The following is a 13,551-nucleotide window of genomic DNA, read 5'->3' as shown; positions in this document are numbered from 1 at the left end:
TCAATGTAGGACTCCTATTATTAAAAAAAACAAAAACAAAAACTTTTACAATTCAATAAGAAAAAGACAACCAATTTTAAAAATGCACAAAAGACTTAGGCACTTTACAGAAGAGAAAATCCAAATGAATAAAACTAAATAAAGGCAAAGAAATCTACCTCATTATGTATCCTTGGAAATGTAAATTAAATTTACAGTATGACTGAGCTGCCACTGAAATGTCTAAATGTTTTTTAAATCCGATAATATCAATTGTTTATGAGGATCCTGACCAATAAAAAACTGTCAAACACTGCTGATGATAGTATAAATTAATATAAGTGGAAAATAATTTAGCATTATTGGTAAAGTTCAGGATATAAATATCCTATGACCTAGTGCTAAACTTCTAGATGTAAACCCAACAAAATGTACATGTATGAGAATGTTTATGGCATCAGTATTTATAACAGTTACAAAATTTTTTAAAGTGCCCATCAACACAGAAAAGATTATGGCATATTGTACTGCAGTGATAATTAATGAACACAGTACACATCAACATGGATGAATCTCAAAAACATATTGCTGAAAGAAAACAGACACATAAGAGTATATACTATGTGATTTCACATACATGAAGCTTAAAAGTGTGATAAATAAATAAGCATTATGGTATTTAGTAATGTGTTCTTCATAGATAAATCTATTAAGTTATTTTAGTTGTCAGCTGATTAACTATTCAGTCTCAGGAAGTTGTATGAATCAGTGAAACTCCTACAACCAGAGTAATTCATGTAAATCTAACAACCTCATTATTTCAGGATTCTAAGTCAGCACTTTCTTGCAATTCAGCAGTTAGAAAAATTGACAAAATTTACTGGATTCACCTGGTCACATTTAAAGACTCTATGTTAATCAAATTCAACATTAGGAATTGTTCTTTTTTCTTCCATGATGTTCCTTCCAGATATATCAGGGCAACAGGCAAAAAAAGTAAACCTATCTCATTCCCCAGTGACTTAATACTCTACATTTTCCCCTAAACCAGATTTGAGATCCTCTAACCCCCAGATTGGGCTTCCCTCAAGACTCAGCAGTAAAGAATCCGCCTGCCAAAGCAGGAGACGCGGGTTTGATCCCTGGGTCAGGAAGATCCCCTGGAGAAGGAAACGGCAACTCATTCCAGTATTCTTGCCTGGAAAATTCCATGGAAAGAGGAGCCTAGAGGGCTATAGGTCATGGGGTCACAAAGAGTCGTACACGACTGAGAGGCTGAACAACAATGAACTCTGAGTAGTTTCACCTTGCTTACTGGGTAAAGCTTGTTCTGACTGGTTCTACTGGAGCCCAATTATCACTCCCTTGTTTACTCTGGTCACACAGAATCCTTTCCTTTCTATCTCATGCATGTGTGCTAAGTCGCTTCAGTCATGTCCAACTCTTTGTGACCCCGTGGACTGTAGCCCACCAGGCTCCTCTGTCCATGGGATTCTCCAGGCAAGAAAACTGGAGTGGGTTGCCAGGCCCTTCTCCCCTTTCTATCTCACCCACCTGCAAAGTACAGCACCCCTGCATGTCCCCCACCAAGCGTCCTTCCAAGTCCTCAGTGATGGCCGTCTTCAAACTCCTCACACATGTATAGTCATACATCATCTTGAGTTGCGGGCTATTGGGGGTTTGTCCTCTCTCCCTAACTATAGCTCTTACAAGATAAGGATTAAGCTTCATCCTTGGCCTAACTTTCTCCACAGCTTCTAACATATTTCTCATCACCTAATAGGCCTGTTGAGTGAGGATGGCAGTGTTGGAACAAGACTGTCTGCATCAAACCGCCTGCTGGAACACTGCTAAATGCTAAATGCACCTTAAATCACGCTGTGCCTCACCCACAGAATATCAAAGCAGGTGGAAGGAGAGAGGGAAGCTCCATTAATCTCCTTTGCTGAAGTTCTAAGTTTTACAAAATGCACATGGTTGATCTCTTCATCTTTCCCTTGTCTAGGAGATTAAAAAAGGCTATTTATTGTTGGTTCACTCTGTTCCCAGACCCAGAAGGCCAACCTGCAGGGGCCTTGTGAGCAGACTGCTTTCCTGGCCTACCGGCTTTCAGCAGATTAAGAGGAAGAGTGAGGTCGGGATGTTATTCTTCCACCTCCATCCCGAAGGAGTCCCCAGAGGTGAACAGCATCCTTCCACCGAGGGTTTTAACAACCCTCTTCTCACCGCCTCACTGTGTCTAGGTCCCGGTAACCTCATGCCCTCCCCCTGAGACCTCAGAGTGGTGATATCTTCCTATTCTGTCCTCTACTACCCTGTACGCAGTGGTTCTCCTACACCTTGCTCACATATATGCAAAACTCTCTTCAAATCATCCAAGTTGAATGGGTTCTTTCCTTTCAGGACATTGTCTAGTACAGCTCTTTCACTTTATGATCTTTCAATTTTAACCTTTATGGCATATTCCTAGTTTCAAGTAATTGAGCACCCATTATACTGTGCCCTTCTCTTAATAATTCAGGGTCATCAGTGAGACTCACAGAGATGGTACCATTGTTTATTAGCTTTTTCCATCCACACTCTGCTTTAAAGACACTACCTCAAGCTCCACTTTCCTCCAAAAAAACCTGTGAGGTAATCTGATAAGTACATTTTATAGAACCAAGGCTACACATCTGTTAAGTAATAGAACTAGGAATGTGAGCCTGAATGCTTTGTTACAAAACCTGTCCTTAACTAGTACATGAAACTAGTTCCTCCCCACACTATGTTGTCTTAAAGGGCTAGTGACTCACATTGATATAGTGATTCTTTCACTCAATGGTCCCCAATGTCGCTTTTTCTGAGTTGCAATGATGATTTGCATACCTCCTCTATAGGACTGAAAATTAATCTGCATCCCAATACAAATAAAACCTGACAGCCATGGCCCTATCCATTCACCTGCCTCTAGAAATCAGCCTTGACTGTCTAATTGACTGCTTATAATCTTCTATAGGCCAAGTTACATGAGGTGCAGCCCTACTGGAATTGTGAAATAAGAGAAACAATTTCTTGAATAAGGGCCTAAGAGGTTTTGGAACATGAAATCTGTGAAAGTTACTTTCATCATCACTTTGACAGCTCATTTTAATGTGTAATGAATATCATGGTGTTGGGAGACCAAGCCACATGGAAAGGGCACAGGTAGAAACACCAGTTCACAGTGTTCCAGCTGAGTCCAGCTTTCAAACGCTTCCAGTCCAGGTGCCAAATGTGGAGGGAGAAACCTCCAGAAGAGTCTTGGCCCTCAGCCATTTGGTCATCCCTAGCCACTCATTTCTTCCCAGCTGGGGTCTCAGAGACAAGCTATTGCCATTGTGTGCTATGCAAACTCCTAACAACAAATTTCATATGTGTAAAAAAATGGTTTTAGTTTTATGCCACTAAGATTTTAGAAAGTTTTTTTACACTGCACTGCTGCTGCTGCTACTAAGTCGCTTCAGTCGTGTCCAACTCTGTGTGACCCCATAGACGGCAGCCCACCAGGCTCTGCGTCCCTGGGATTCTCCAGGCAAGAGTACGGGAGTGGGTTGCCATTTCCTTCTCCTTACACAGCACCGGATAACTGGAATACTGACTGTTAAAGGGAAAAAAAAGGAGTTGAGATGTTATGCTATAAATTATGATAAACCAGAGATAACTAAATTGCCCCAACCAGAGCCTATATGTGTATATATATATATATATATGTATATAGTTGTTATTCAGTCACTAAATCATATCCAACTCTTTGCGACCCCATGAACTATAGCACACGTCTTCCCTGTCATTCACCATCTCCTGGAGTTTGCTAAAACTCATGTCCGTTGAGTCAGTGATGCCATCCAACCATCTCATGCTCTTTCATCCCCCTTCTCCTTTTGTCCTCAATCTTTCTTTTCTATACATATATATAATACATATTTATAATTACATACATATAGTCAAGGCTATGTTTTTTCCAGTGGTCATGTATGGGTGTGAGAGTTGGACTATAAAGAAAGCTGAGTGACAAAGAATTGATGCTTTTGAACTGTAGTGTTGGAGAAGACTCTTGAGAGTCCCTTGGAGTGCAAGGAGATCCAACCAGTCCATCCTAAAGGAGATCAGTCCTGGGTATTCATTGTTAGGACTGATGTTGAAGCCGAAACTCCAATACTTTGGCCACCTGATGCAAAGAGCTGACTCATTTGAAGGGACCCTGATGCTGGGAAAGATTGAGGGCAGGAGGAAAAGGGGATGACAAAGGATGAGATGGTTGGATGGCATCACTGACTCAATGGACATGGGTTTGGGTGGACTCCGGGAGTTGGTGATGGACAGGGAGGCCTGGCGTGCTGTGGTTCATGGGGTCACAAAGAGTCGGACACGACTGAGCAACTCAACTGAACTGACTGATATAATACATGTATATAATTACATACACATATAATAGACTCTATAGTCTCATTTAAATATTTTATATATATTTAAGTATATGTATATATATATATATATATATATGTATATATATATATATATATATTCTGCTATTAGCAGAAAACTCTGGAAAGCTAATTGGATCATGTTCTCATCTCCCCTCCAGGCCCATATCTGAATCATTAATCTTACCACCAAAAGACAAGCAGCAGCATGAAAGGACCAAAAAGGATGAAAGATAAAAGAATTTATCAGTGCTGCAATGTGGAGCAAGAGACAGACAAGAAAAGTACAGACCTCTGCAGAGAGCACACCTATTAATAACCCAACCAGTTGATGGTGTGATTAATAATCTAAATAGCCAATAAAAGTAACATTCCTTCCTCTTCAATAGAGTTGCCTAAAGAACTTCCTCTCCACCCTAAGGGTCATTATCAGCTCAAAGGTAAAGTTTGTTGGACTCCATTTTTCTACTTATTACTAACATTCAGATGGAAGTTGCCTTCTTAAGCCCATGATGTCCAAATTCTGTTTGCTATGAGGAGGCATAGGTAAGCTTGGTGACAGCCCTCAGCTAGGAATGTTCCCTGGATCTGAGTCAGAAGGAAGGTGCAACTCCAAGGCACAGTTCAAATGTACATCACCAGGACAGACGGGCAGGGTCCTAGTGCCAATGGACCAAGGGCATAATCCAGAAAGATAAGAGCATGGGTCCAATGAACAAGGTAAGGGTGAAATGAGAAAATAGGTAGTTGGGTAACTGGATGAGAGGGATGAACAGAACAAATCAAGATGTAACCTCTGCTATCACCCTTTTAATGTGGCACAGGCATAGTGTGGGAAGCAAAACAGGTGAAAGGTGGTAATTGGGGTCACACTCCCTGCTTGCTTATTCTGCTTTGTGGAATAACCATCAGCAAAGTCCTAGGCAGATGCCAGAGGTAATTTGAGAGCAGGTGACACTCAAAGTAAAAAAAAAATAAAAGAGACGATTTCTAGGCAAAGGAAGGGCAAGAGCAAAGGCCCGGAGGCAGGAGATGCTCAGTGTTCAAGGAAGAACAAGCAGGCCAGCAGGGCTGGAGCAGAGAGAAGAGTAATAAGAGATGAACACGATGAGCAAACAAAGACCAGATAATACAGGGTCTTGAGGCTACTATGAAGACATGAGCTTTACTCTGAGCGACCACTGGAGAGTTTACAGCAGACAAGTGAAATTATCTAACTTCTTTTTAGCAGGATAACTCCGGGAGCTGTATCAAGAATAACCTGGGGAAAAAAAAAAAGAATAAATTGAAAGGGGCCAAGTTAAAACAGGATGGCCAATCTGGAATCCACTGCATTATTCTGCCCTGGATATATTAGTGGTTGGGCTGAGTAGTGGAAATGGCAGAAGTGATTGAATTCTCAATATATTTTGAAAGGGAAACCATCAGAATTTGGTGACAGATCAGAAGTGAAATTGTTCCCCTTTCTTGTGTGATTCTTCTTTATATAACACTTATCACTCTCTGACATAGTACACATTTAATGTTCAGCGTTTTATTGACCTTCTCTCACAAATGAGAGCTTCTGAAGATAAGGAACTTTTTGGTTCATTTTGTCCACTGCTGACCCCCCAACTCCTGGTACACAGTAGGCACTTAGTTCACAGTTAACTCAATTAATTCATCTGAAGAATTTTTAAAACTTAATTAAGATATTTACACTTGTCACATTTTCTTCCTTTTATAGACATAAGTTATTATTATAGGTTTGATCTCACTGTTCCATGATGAGTCACTTACACAGTGAATCCACTTTTAATTGATCTACATTGTTTAGAAAGTGCCACCTAAATTACTTCTACAGTTTGGTAACCCTGTTCTGATAACTGGTATAAACAAACAGCTCTTGATGTGCTAGACATGAAATTAGGTCACTGCTGAGTTCTAATCAACTTCATTTAATTAGTGTGGATGTCAGTGAGGCATATTCAGAAAGGCAGATGGTGTAACAACCACTCTTGTGTTGAGGTAATGTGCCTGTTTTCTATTTTGAGTGTATGATCTGTTGATGAAGCTGCTTTGATGCAGCCATTTTGATGCCAAGATAACATAATGAGACCAGTCTGAGGGAACACTTTGAAACAAGAACACTGTGACACTACCTAAAAACAAACCATCAGATTTCCACCTTTCATGTTCTACCAAGTGATGAGCTTTATTCTCTCTTTGAGGGAACTGTGGCTGAAGACAAGATGGGGCCAAGAAAGAACTGAGGGATGGGCTGAAGTTAGGCTCTATCTTTAAGGACTCATAGGTTTGCTACATTTGCATATCTTAGAAAGGGACACCAAGGATTCTAAATGGAATTTCTCTCTTTCTTTGACATTCACCTATATCTTGAATGATCTGCACATTGAATAATCACCTGCTTTTATTTAAATCTCTTTAGTTTAATAATGGCAGATTGTTCTATTTAGCATATGAGAAGACTGACTGAACGCCTTTGATTTTTTGCAGTGCTTCCTCTTGTCAGGCCAGCCAGCCTTGCTTGATTAGATTTCTGTCAGACCCCAGAGATGAGAGGGGCAAGGGAGGGTATCAAAGCAAAACAGATTTCCTATTCTCAGTCTCAGATGCACAGAAAATCCACAGTCAGATTTCTAATGCTTTTCTTAGGGCTCTCAGTTATATTTTGTAGATAACATATTTTATGCTGTATGTTGTATATAATATATTTTATAAAATGATTTAATAAAAAAGGTATTGACTGAAAAATATCACACTGCAGACCTAGTTAAATAACTTAGGAAACTGAAAACACAAAAGAAGTCCTGAAATCTGCAACTATAACAAATCGAAGCAATTCCTTGTACCCTAATCATGTAAAATTTGGAATTTGCTTAATCCCAGCCAAGTGCTTACAGTGAATTTAAGCAGATTAAACAATACCATATATTTTATACATTAGCAAAAAAGAGTGAAATGGCAATAATTCCACCAATGGCAAAGGGCACTTGTAAGACTGTTTTGCAATTTATTCAACAAGTATTTATGGAGCCACCTACTAGATGCCAGGCAGTCTTTTATAACTTGGGGATATAAAGGTAAGCAGGTAAACAAAGTTTGATATCATGGAGATAACTCCAGAGTGTGGGAGACTAGAAAAATAAGTCAATACGTAAGATAACTGCAGGTTATGGCAAGAGTTAAGGAAAGAACAATAGGGATGCAGGAATAAAGTATGAGAGAGGGAGGGGCGGGGGATAAGGTGGTCAGGAAAGGTTTCTCAGAAGAGTTTCATTGGTGAGGAGAGAACTACACTAAGATCTGGAGGAAGCTCATTCTCGGCTTTAGTAAAGCAGGTTTTAAGACCAGAAGACTGGGAGAAAAAGCCGATGTGTCTGAACACGGAGCAGAGAGCAGTTTTAAGTGGTCAGTTTGAAGAGAGAAGCAAGAAAACAAGATAATTCAGAACCTTAGAGACTCAAAGTAAAGAAGTCTGAATTTTACTTAAAGTGTAATAAGAAGTAATGGTAGTTTTAGTTATTATATGTTAAAAGCCAAAATATAGCACTGATTATGAACTTGGACTATTCTAAATGCCTTACAAATACGTACTCATTTAATCATTTAACAAGCCTATGAAAGAGTCGCTACTACAGCTGACCCTTGAAGATGTAAGTGCTAGGGGGGTAGACACCCCACACAGTCAAAAATCCATGTGCTACTTTACAGTCAGCCTTCCATATCCAAGGTTCCACATCTGCAGATTCAACCAGTCATGGGTCATATATACTGTGTTAGTCACCCAGTCATGTCCAACTCTTTGCAACCCCATGGACTGTATCCTGTCAGGCTCCTCTGTCTGTGGGATTCTCCAGGCAAGAATACTGGAGTGGGTAGCCATCCCCTTCTCCAGGGGATCTTCCAACCCACAGATTGAACCCAGGTCTCCTACATTACAGGCAGATTCTTTATCGTCTGAGCCACGAGGGAAGCCCGAGAATACTGGAGTGGGTAGCCTATCCCTTCTCCAGGGGATCTTCCCAACCCAGGGGTCGACTGGGGTCTCCTGCATTGCAGGTAGATTCTTCACTAGCTACATGTATACTGTAATAGGTATTTACTGAAAAAAAGCTGCCTTTAAGTGGACCCTCACAGTTCAAACCCATGTTTTTCAAGGGTCAACTATACTATTCCTATTTTACAAATAAGGAAACAGAGGCCCAGAGACATTTCGTCACGTATCATCACACATACTTACATACAACAGAACCCTGATTATAACTAGGACAACTATCTTATTTTTAAAATTCACTCTGGTTGCAATGTGGAGGACAAAATGTAGGAGGGCAAGAACAGTCCAGGCCTGAGATGATAGGGCTTTAGGCCCAGAAATGACAGTGAAAACTGACAACTGAAGTAAATGCTACAAAGGTAACAAACAAGTTGCTGACATGGAAAAGGGTAAGGGAATGTGCTTAAACAGGGAGGTCAAGGAAGGCCTTTCTGTGAAAGAAACTTTTGACTTGGGACCTGAAGAAGGACAGAAAAAAGATCATTCCAAAGTCCTAGGATAGGAGAGGTACGTGTAAAAAGACAAGTGCGGACGGGGCTGCATGAATGAGGTTAGAAAGGTGAGTAGAGCTTGAAGCTCAAAGACAGGACTTCACAGTATGCACTTCACAGTATGCACAGTATGCAATAGGAGGCCCGTACAGGACTCCAAGCAGAAAGATGGCATCATCATATCCTTTCGGGCAGTCAGTGAACAAGTATATACTGACCATGTACCACATGACAGGGACTATTAGGTCCTGGCATATGCATACACTAGAATACAGGGGGCAGAGAAGGCAGTGGCAGCCCACTCCAGTACTCTTGCCTGGGAAATCCCATGGACGGAGGTGCCTGGTAGACTGCAGTCCGTGAGGTCGCTAAGAGTCAGACACGACTGGGTGACTTCACTTTCACTTTTCACTTTCATGCATTGGAGAAGGAAATGGCAACCCACTCCAGTGTTCTTGCCTGGAGAATCCCAGGCAACCTGGGAAACCTGGTGGGCTGCCGTCTATGGGGTCACACAGAGTCGGACACGACTGAAGCGACTTAGCAGCAGCAGCAGAATACAGGGGGAGACAAGAGGCCATCCTCTGTGTCAGTGTTGTGTGCTCCAGAATTATAAAAGAGGAACCTGAATGAGGGGGCGGTATACTTAAAATACAAGTGTAAGTCAATCAAATTTACTTTGACTCATAAATGCTTAAGAAAATAACCTAGTCTGTTTTATCCTCATAGTAGTTCCTGAACTAAGGCTTACTGACTCAATGCACAAGTGAATAAATGATAGCAAAGTCAACTGCAGCTCTAAATAGTAGACTATAAATGAATCAAGCATAAAATGGTAAGAGTTCCCAGAGTAAATATTTTCCTACAGTCATTGATAAATAAGTCAGATTTCTGCTTGCACCACCTGTCAGTGTTTCTGAGGGAACTAAACTGAATATATACCTGCCTGTGACACCACTTTCTGATTCATAAGTCACAGTGAACAAGGATACAGATGGGAGAGAGGCATCCTTCTCCACATTCTCTCTTGTTGAGTCGGCTTTCTTGTCCACAAACAACCCAGAAACTACAAAGAGTAACTAAGGAGGAGCTGCAGAGGAGGAATAGGATGAGGAGGGTTTCCCCGATTCAGGAATTATGGCGGTGTGGGTGTGTGGTGGGCTTCCCAAGTGGAGCGAGTGGCAAAAGAACCGGCCTGCCAGTGCAGGAAACTAAGAGACATGGGTTCAATCCCTGGGTCGAGAAGATCCCCTGGAGGAGGGTGTGGCAACCCACTCCAGTGTTCTTGCCTGGAGAATCCCACAGACAGAGGAGCCTGATGGGCTACAGTCCATGGGGTCACAAAGAGTCAGACACAGCTGAGGCGACTTAGCACACACACACGAGCGTGTGGTAAAGACCTCAAACTAGGAAGTCTAGAAGTCTGGGTTAGGTTCCTCACTTTGCCCCTTCCTCAGGTTCCAGGAAAATTGTCTTAGACATACTGAGTCTTAGGTTTCTCATCTTACATTATAGGGGGAAAAACAGCTATATATAAATTAATAATTATATATAATTAGCTATATATAGTGCTATATATATAGCTATATATAGCTAATTATAGTTATAAAAATAGTTATAAATTAATAATTTATATATAAATAAATAATGCTAAATGCTATGAAAGAAAAAAAAACTGAGCACTATGACAGAGACTGGGAGAAGTGGGAATTCTGAGTCAACGAGATAGTTCGGAAAAGGACTAAGCTGCAGGTGCTGTCACTCTGCACTGAAGGGAATATCAAGATTTTACACATCAGAGGTTATGAATATTAAATGAGGGGGAAAATAGTAAGTATAAGCAAGTGCTCACTCTTCATTAATCCGTGTGTAGAAAGTAAGAGTTGTCTGAGAGGAACAGGGATTCAGAGGCAGGGCTGAGACCCTCACCACCATGAAAGGCAAACCAGGAAATAGTGACAAACAAAGCAAAAATCAAGACTTACCCTGCTGCATCTGCATTTCAAAGGGACCCCAAATCTAGGCCAGTGGGTTGTCAGCGACACAGGTTCTAAACCAGAGGCTTCCATAGTCAAGGGACACGCTTTTGTTTCTGAATCCCTCCTGGCTCACACAGAGGTTGACACAAGAGTGGGAGCTGAATAGGTGAGAGAATACGTTAACTTACTTTTAAATTTAAGCTTTGATAAAAACAAGACAACAGATCCCAAATGGAGTCACTTATGTTAAACCTCACATCACCAAACCAAAAGGTAACTTATTTACAATTTTGGCTCTCCTAGAAATGGAGTCTAAACCCAGTTAATCAGGAATCCCCTATCAAACTAGGGTCTGTCAGCACTAATCTACCTGACAGACCCCTACTACCCCATAAAGGAAAGTGACCTCCCAGTGACCAACCCCAACAGTTTTACTGCTTAATATAACGTCCTCGGTACTGCGCTCTTCTGCTTAGATAAGTCTCATTTTGTATAGATCCTAGGTGGTGGTGTTTTAGTCACTAAGTCGTGTCCTGACTCTTTGCAACTCCATGGACTGTAACCGGCCAGGTTCCTCAGTCCATGGAATTCTCCAGACAATAATGCTGGAGTGGGTTGCCATAACCATCTCAGGAGATCTTCTCCCCCCAGGAATCGAACCCAGGTCTCCCACATTCCAGACATTCTGTACCACTGAGCCACCCGAGAAGTCCATGGGTCCTCGGAGCTCCTTTCTAGCTGCTGGATGGAATAGTACCTGATTCCAATTGATTTTGGCTCAAAAAAAAAAAAACCCTCGGAAGTTTTAATGTGCCTCAGCTGATCTTTTAACGGCCCTGACTTCAACAGAGGGCACCTGAGGCGCCTCCTGAGAACCCCGTGAAGCAACAGGCGAGCGGGCGTCTGTACCTGAGACCCCCTCGTTCTCGCTGCTCTCTTGCAGGTGGGGAGCGAGTCCCTCCCCCTAGCTCAGCAGCTTTCGTGTCGCGTGTTGTGAGTTTTCGAACTTTTCTTGAGGGGCTCTTTTTCTCGCGTTGGGGCCGGAAACCAGCTGGAGTCCAACCGGTTCCGACTTGGAAGCTGGACCGGGTCCGGGGCCAGCCTGGGTCCGACTGGGAAACCAGACCGGGTTCCCGTCCACCTTCAGCCGGACCGAGTCCAGTTCGAGGCCTCACGGGAACTGAGTTTTGCTTCAAGGCCGTGCAAGCAAGTTAACCTTATTGGAAAATAACCTTGAATTACCGTGACTGCAGCGAAGACTTTTTCACCCGGATAACTTCTGCGTTTCCCGGGTGCCCTGGAGGACAAGGGTCTCAGCAAAGCACTCACTATAATGGGCAGAGCGAAAATTCTTTTTCCTCCTCCTCAGTTTCTCATGACCAGGGTTAGAGCCTCCGGGACACCCTAGTGGCCGTGGCAGATCCTGCTCTCAGAATCCTGGGAAAATTCTTACCTAAGTCAGCTCTTCAGATCTGCCTCTGTGGTGCTAGGTTAAGAAAGGAAGGTAAAATTTCACGTTGTCCTTCCTTCCCAAATGCAGATGGCGGGGGGGGGGGCGGGGTAGGGGATTAAGAATTACATTTCGAACTGGGAATTGTGAACTTGCTTTTGGGTACTTTTTGATGATCTTTTCTCTCTCAGAGACAAGATCATTGCCTTTTCGTTCTTTTCTTTCCTTCCTTTTTTAAAAATTTGGCTGCCTTGTGTCTTAACTGCAACTTGGGAGGGAGCTCTAGTTCCCTGACCAGGGAGGAAACCCCGCCCCCTATAGTGGAAGCCCAGCCTTAGCCATTGGGTCACCAGAGAAGTCGCTGTTGCCTTTTGCCTTCTTGTTTGTCTTGACTTTGTGTCCTGAGAACTAGATTTGGCAACTGTCAGGTGGCAGGGGCCCCAAAATATGGGCAGACAAAAATGCAGGATTCTGGGGTCCTGCAGAGTGCTGCCAGCTCTCGGAGGAGTTGTCTTTGGTCAGGACTGCCTCTGGCTCTTGGGACGGTAGTATCTTCTGCATCCTCTTTGGAGCTTCCCACATAACTTTGTGGTAAAGAATCTGTCTGTCAAAGCAGGAGATGCCAGAGACTCAGTTTTGATCCCTGGGTTGGGAAGATCCCCTGGAGAAGGGAGAAGGGAATGGTAACCCGCTCCAGTATTCTTGCCTGGAAAATCCCATGGGCGGAGGAACCTGATGGGCTACAGGTTCATGGGGTCACAAAGAGTCAGACACAATGAAGCACACTTCCTTTCCTTTGGAAGACCTTTTGCATCCAGGAGGTTGTTGCATACTGCCAGGAATAGTTACTATTTGTCCTTGAGGAAACCTGATTTTTGCTCAGATAAACTCTTAAAATTTTTAATGTGCCTCAGTTTATCTTTTAACAGCCTGCACTGCAAGCAATTGCATGGCAGCAACATAGTCAGATTCAGAGAGGTGGCTCAGAGTCAGAAGTTCGAGCATTTTTAATAGCATTTAAAAGAAAAAATTATCAAATTTGTCACTAAAATAAAAAAAACAGTTGTTCATTCACCTGCTTAATTATAACTTTTTAAACTCATACTATCAACAATAAATCAGAGGAACCAAACCTGAACAAAAAGACTTC

Source organism: Muntiacus reevesi, chromosome 6 (assembly GCF_963930625.1).
Source record: "Muntiacus reevesi chromosome 6, mMunRee1.1, whole genome shotgun sequence".
In the NCBI taxonomy this organism is placed as follows: Eukaryota; Metazoa; Chordata; class Mammalia; order Artiodactyla; family Cervidae; genus Muntiacus; species Muntiacus reevesi.
The sequence above is the reverse complement of the archived record's forward strand: the minus strand, read 5'-3'. Positions refer to the sequence as shown.